This window comes from Protopterus annectens, chromosome 2.part1, assembly GCF_019279795.1.
Source record: "Protopterus annectens isolate FY-2018-M chromosome 2.part1, PAN1.0, whole genome shotgun sequence".
NCBI lineage: Eukaryota > Metazoa > Chordata > Ceratodontiformes > Protopteridae > Protopterus > Protopterus annectens.
The window spans coordinates 1843992804-1843999204 of NC_056729.1; the positions used below are offsets into that span (position 1 = coordinate 1843992804).

The 6401-nt window shown below is 41.2% G+C and overlaps 1 protein-coding gene across 1 annotated transcript in view; it reads right to left on the reverse strand.

Annotated features, from left to right (window-relative positions):
- The window catches only part of LOC122794662 (protein rapunzel-like), a 205741-nt gene extending 203603 nt beyond the window's left edge, over nucleotides 1-2138 (reverse strand). The window contains exon 1 of the mRNA XM_044063285.1: nucleotides 1727-2138. The gene's annotated coding sequence lies outside the window, so the exon portion shown is untranslated. The remainder of the gene's footprint in view (nucleotides 1-1726) is intronic.
- Nucleotides 2139-6401: the final 4263 nt, after the last annotated feature.

A 6401-nucleotide genomic window follows, 5' to 3' on the forward strand; every position in this document is an offset into this window, starting at 1 on the left:
AGCACAGACAAGAGAGGCACAGTACAGACAAATGGGGTACAAAGCAGAAAGATAATTGCAATACAATCAAGCAAGGTACAGTTCTGACTAAAGAGTACAGTACACACAAGCAGCATACAGTGCATATAAGGAGAGTGTTCAGATTACACAAAGATGGTGCAGTGCAGACAAAAAGATGCAACACAGACAAATGGGGTGTAGCATTGAGAAATAGGGCTTAACACAGACAGACAGGATGCAACGCTGACAAACTGGGTGTAACACAAACAGGTTGTTTCATTTAGAAACAGGGTGTATCATTGACAAACAGGGTATAACAGACAGACAGGGTGCAACACAGACAAACAGGGTGTATCACTGACAAATGGTGTACTACAGACAAGGAAGACTACACTACAGGCAGACTGTTAGCTGTCCTTAGATGTGGTAAGATGAAATCTTTAGAATATTGTTAAAACCATTTAGGATTTCATGCAAAATGTCTCTATTATAAGCCAATATTTGAAATACAGATTTAGATACAATTTATAATCTCAGTTGCATTAATCTTATATCAAGAAATATATGTTTTAAAATGTATTACATAAGTATTACCAGATGACAATATATTAAATACACTTATTAAATAGTTGCATAATTTTAAGGAAGCATTGTGGTGAAAGGCTTCCCTTCCTTTGAATTATTTCAACATTTTTTCCCATATCATGGCACTTGGGTGTTATTCATTCTCCGAGCAGAAGCAGAAACAAAGGTGCACAAGTGAATAAAACAGCATAGTTGCAGAAAACATTTACTAGCTGGGTATCTGCCTTACAATGCAGAGAACAATTAAAATTGTGAAAATGATCTTGGTGCCCCAAATATGTTATTAATAGCCGCATAAAAGCCTGATTCATCAATAAATATGCCTTCTACGACATACAATGAGTGTACAGTGGCTCTTAATACCCATCATAAGCTTGTGACTAGAAGCTCGCTGAAGCCAGTAATCAATAACAATAAATAAAATCAGTCTTCCAAACATGCATTCATGGTTAAATTTGTTAAGCATGCCATTTCTAATGATCTTTCAGTCTTATAGTGATTAATATTTTGATGGAGTACGTGAAACGTATTATGGGCTGTATTATTACATTTATGTCTTGTAAGAAAACTAAAGAGATAGTTGTGTCAGTAAATCAGATAAATAAAAGGATGCAGGCGGTCCAACAGCATATCTTTTATAACTCTCAGACATGCATTCATGGTTACATTTGTTAAGCATGCCATTTCTAATGATCTTTCAGTCTTATAGTGATTAATATTTTGAGGGAGTACGTGAAATATATTATGGAACTGTATATTACTCGCACAACTATCTCTTCATTTAGTGTTCTATCAGGTAAATATAGTGAAGAAGATAGTCTGAAGGCATAGCTTTTAATTCGTTATGTATGTGTTGTACGTTGACACTGCTGTTGTATGTATCGTACGTTGACACTGCTGTTTTTTTCTGCAGATGTCATTATATCATTACTGCTCTGCTAATTACCTTCTCTTCATTAACATGAAAGAAATTTCAGTTGCACTATGTCAAACCACACAAAACCTCATTTATAGCTCGTGAGGTCATTTGATTATTAACCTCACACAGTGCAGATAACTGTATAGGGGTCTATTACACAACCATATGAAATATGTCTAAAGGGTGTCATAAGCTCCACATTAATTAACAATTCCTTCTTACCTAACTTCTGTCTCCCAGGCTTTACGAGTCCTCTGTGATGCTTCAGTTCTAGCTCCTTTGAGTTCAGAATGAGAGACTGCTCACACTTTCCTCCTGTGGCTCTCTGTGGTTTTTGACAGATGAAGCTTAGATTCCTATGGATAAATAACATCAAAATATCTGCTGCGTAAAGCAGACAGCCAGCTGTTTCCTTCTGTGCCTTCCTTAGATGTGTGCCTCTGTTCCTCAGACATTTACAGAGGGTGGATACCCTGTGAACAGCCTTGTCAGGTGCTTATTGGGTAAAGGCTGCTAATATCAGAATAACCTCAGGGACTACAGTCTCAGAACAAGCAGTAATTCAACATCGCTGAGAAATTCAGCAACAGATGTACTTCATAGCTATATTATGTACAACTTCAGTTTCACATAAATAATTCATGTTCAGATCTTATTCTTAAGTATAATGAAATGAGAAAATCTTCTTTGATACTATGAGTTAAGTTAGAAAAGGTATCTTGTTATAACTTACCAAACATAGAAATATACTGTACCACATCTGAAAAATGTGTACAGTTTCACTGCAGAAATTTCTGGACTGTTTCAGTGGCTGACACATTTTCAGTTGGTACTTATCCTTTGAAAAACATTCACAACCAAATAGCTGCATGTAAAGCCCTACTTTTTGCAGTCACTGTGTTCCGTAGCCACCCCTGAGTCCTCAACTAACACTGATTATTAAGGTTATGAAATGTTAACAAGCTGCTTCCTGTAATCCCAGGTTTGATTCCATTAACCTCCATTTACTTACTGTGTGACTGACCAAGTCATGTAACAAGACAACATTCCTGTGAAGAAACTGAGCTAAGTCCCTCACTAGTTTCCTGTATTGCATGCCTACTAACTGCCCACAAACATCTGTGCACCCTCCAACTGAAAGCAGCTTTGAGTTTGTTGTGTCAAACTGGTCACATGCAGTAATAAAGAAGTGCATCCCTGGCAAGAGAAAAACTGTTTGTCACAAATAAACAAAGAAGGACATCAGCTGTTTCCATGCCACATGTTTCCTAATGAATTGCTTGTTTCAACACTTTCTTCTGGGAATTCTTCAGATGGAAACCAACAGAACAGTTTGCACCAAATGCCATAGTCAGAATGTGCAGGTGTTGTTGCTTTAATATTTAATAATTTAAGATGTTAAATTTCTAAGCACTGTACAACACAAATAAAAGCAATACAGAAATTATAAGCATTGTACAAAAAAAAATACAGTGAGAATATAAGGCTAATCAGCAATGATTTCATTCATTCCATTGGCCAGCCTAAAAACAAATGAGTTTCAGAAATTTCTAGGAGAGACTCAAAGCTGTAAGCTCTCACCTAAAGTGGTAGTGATTTCCACAAGAATGGCAACTGGCACTCGTATGGTTGCCATCCAAATGTTTCCAGGCACATCCTAGTACCCTCAGTCTGGCCAAATGGAGTCAGTGGACCTGACAGTAGGATATACTAAAACAATTATCACTGCCAGTCATTGCCTTTCGACGTGGCTGCCTTTGCTTAATTCTCAAACCCATTGCTTACCTTTGAAGCCACTGTGAGGACAGGTTCTATTTCCGTATATGGCTTTCCAGGTCCTGCTTCTGCCTTATTAATGAAATGCAAGGACAGATGATCATGACATTCATAAATTTGATGAAAATAAGTATTTCCACACTGAAAAGCTGTGTAGAGAAGTTTAATAAAATATTGTACTGTGACATGGTGAAGTATAGTGAAATGGAAATAAAGGAAAAACAGAAACAAGAAATAGAACACGCAGTCGGCATAAACAGAATATTGTAATGCAGTAACACTGAACAATGGTGAAAAGGGATGCACTTCATAAGATAAGGCGATAATCATATCACGAATAAAGCCTCAGTGAAGCATGTTAGTAGTGTGCACTCCCTGTATATAGACCTTGTAAGATTACATCTAGATCTACTTACCCCATGGGCACAGCACCAATGTGAGTATGTCAGAATATTTGTACTCCCCCAGAAAGCCCTGACGAAATCACATACAGAGTTCTATATTCCCTATATAAAGCCCTGGTGAGATCACATCTACAATTCTAGGCTTCCTGTGTATGGCACTAGTGCGCTCACATCTAGAGTTTTGCACTTCTTGTATATAACTCCAGTCACACTGTCTCTACATTTTTGTACTTCCCCCATCCTGGTACAAACCTAGTGAAATCAATCTTGAGTCCCTACTCTCTACATACAGACCTGCTGAGATCACATCTGAAGTTCTGAACTACAGGTGCACAGCCTTTTGAGATTGCATCTAGAGTTCTGTACTCCCTGTGTACAGCCTCATGAGATCACATCAAGAGTTCTGTACTCCCCGTGTACAGGCTGGTGAGATCAAATCCAGAGTTCTGTATGCCATGTGTACAGTCTGGTGAGATCACATCCAGAGTTCTGCACTTACTGTGTACAGCCTGATGAGATCACATCCAGAGTTCTGTATGCCGTGTGTACAGTCTGGTGAGATCACATCCAGAGTTCTGTACTCCCTGTGTACAGCCTGATGAGATAAAATCCAGAGTTCTGTACTCCCTGTGTACAGCCTGATGAGATAAAATCCAGAGTTCTGTACTCCCTGTGTACAGCCTGGTGAGATCACATCCAGAGTTCTGTACTCCTTGTGTACAGCCTGATGAGAGTGTATCCAGAGTTCTGTACTCCTTGTGTACAGCCTGGTGAGATCACATCCAGAGTTCTGTACTCCTTGTGTATAGCCTGATGAGATCACATCCAGAGTTCTGCACTTACTGTGTACAGCCTGATGAGATCACATCCAGAGTTCTGTACTACCTGTGTACAGCCTGGTGAGATCAAATCCAGAGTTCTGTACTCCCTGTGTACACCCCGGTGAGATCACATCCAGAGTTCTGTACTACCTGTGTACAGCCTGGTGAGATCAAATCCAGAGTTCTGTACTCCCTGTGTACACCCCGGTGAGATCAGATCCAGAGTTCTGTACTCCTTGTGTACAGCCTGGTGAAATCACATCCAGAGTTCTGTACTCCCTGTGTACACCCCGGTGAGATCACATCCAGAGTTCTGTACTACCTGTGTACAGCCTGATGAAATCACATCCAGAGTTCTGTACTACTTGTGTACAGCCTGGTGAAATCACATCCAGAGTTCTGTACTCCCTGTGTACCATCTGGTGCGATCACATCAAGAGTTCTGTACTCCCTGTGTACAGCCTGATGAGATAAAATCCAGAGTTCTGTACTCCCTGTGTACAGCCTGATGAGATAAAATCCAGAGTTCTGTACTCCCTGTGTACAGCCTGGTGAGATCACATCCAGAGTTCTGTACTCCTTGTGTACAGCCTGATGAGAGTGTATCCAGAGTTCTGTACTCCTTGTGTACAGCCTGGTGAGATCACATCCAGAGTTCTGTACTCCTTGTGTATAGCCTGGTGAGATCACATCCATAGTTCTGTACTCCTTGTGTACAGCCTGGTGAGATCACATCCAGAGTTCTGTACTCCTTGTGTACAGCCTGGTGAGATCACATCTAGAGTTCTGTACTACCTGTGTACAGCCTGGTGAGATCACATCCAGAGTTCTGTACTACTGTGTACGGCCTGGAGAGAATGCATCTAGAGTTCTGTACTCCCTGTGTACATCCCAGTAAGATCACATCTGGAAATCTGTAGTCCCTGTGTACAGCCTGGTGAGATCACATCCAGAGTTCTGTACTCCTTGTGTATAGCCTGTTGAGATCAAATCCAGAGTTATGTAGTCCCTGTGTATAGCCTGGTGAGGTCACATCCAGAATTCTGTAGTCCCTGTGTACAGCCTGATGAAATCACATCCAGAGTTCTGTACTCCTTGTGTACAGCCTGGTGACATCACATCTAGAGTTCTGCACTTGCTGTCTAGAGCCTGCTGTGATCACATCCAGAGTTCTGTGCACCCTGTGTACAGTCTGGTGAGATCACATCCAGAGTTTTGTACTCCCTGTGTACAGCCTGATGAGAGTGCATCCAGAGTTCTGTACTCCCTGTGTACAACCTGATGAGAGTGCATCCAGAGTTCTGTACTCCTTGTGTACAGTCTGGTGAGATATCATCCAGAGTTCTGTACTCCCTGTGTACAGCCTGGTAAAATCACATCTAGGTTCTGTACTCCCTGTGTACAGTCTGGTGAGATCACATTCAGAGTTCTGTAGTCCCTGTTTACAGTCTGGTGAGATCACATCCAGAGTCCTGTACTCCTTGTGTACAGCCTGGTGAGATTACATCCAGAGTTCTGTAGTCCCTGTGTACAGTCTGGTGAGATCACATCCAGAGTCCTGTACTCCTTGTGTACAGCCTGGTGAGATTACATCCAGAGTTCTGTACTCCCTGTGTACAGTCTGGTGAGATCACATCCAGAGTTCTGTACTCCCTGTGTACAGTCTGGTGAGATCACATCCAGTGTCCTGTACTCCTTGTGTACAGCCTGGTGAGAGTGCATCCAGAGTTATGTACTCCCTGTGTATAGCCTGATGAGATCAAATCCAGAGTTCTGCACATCCTGTGTACAGTCTGGTGAGATCAAATCCAGAGTCCTGTCCTCCCTGAGTACAGCCTGGGAGCACATATAGAGTTCTGTACTCCTTGTGCACAGCCTAGTGAGATCACATCCAGA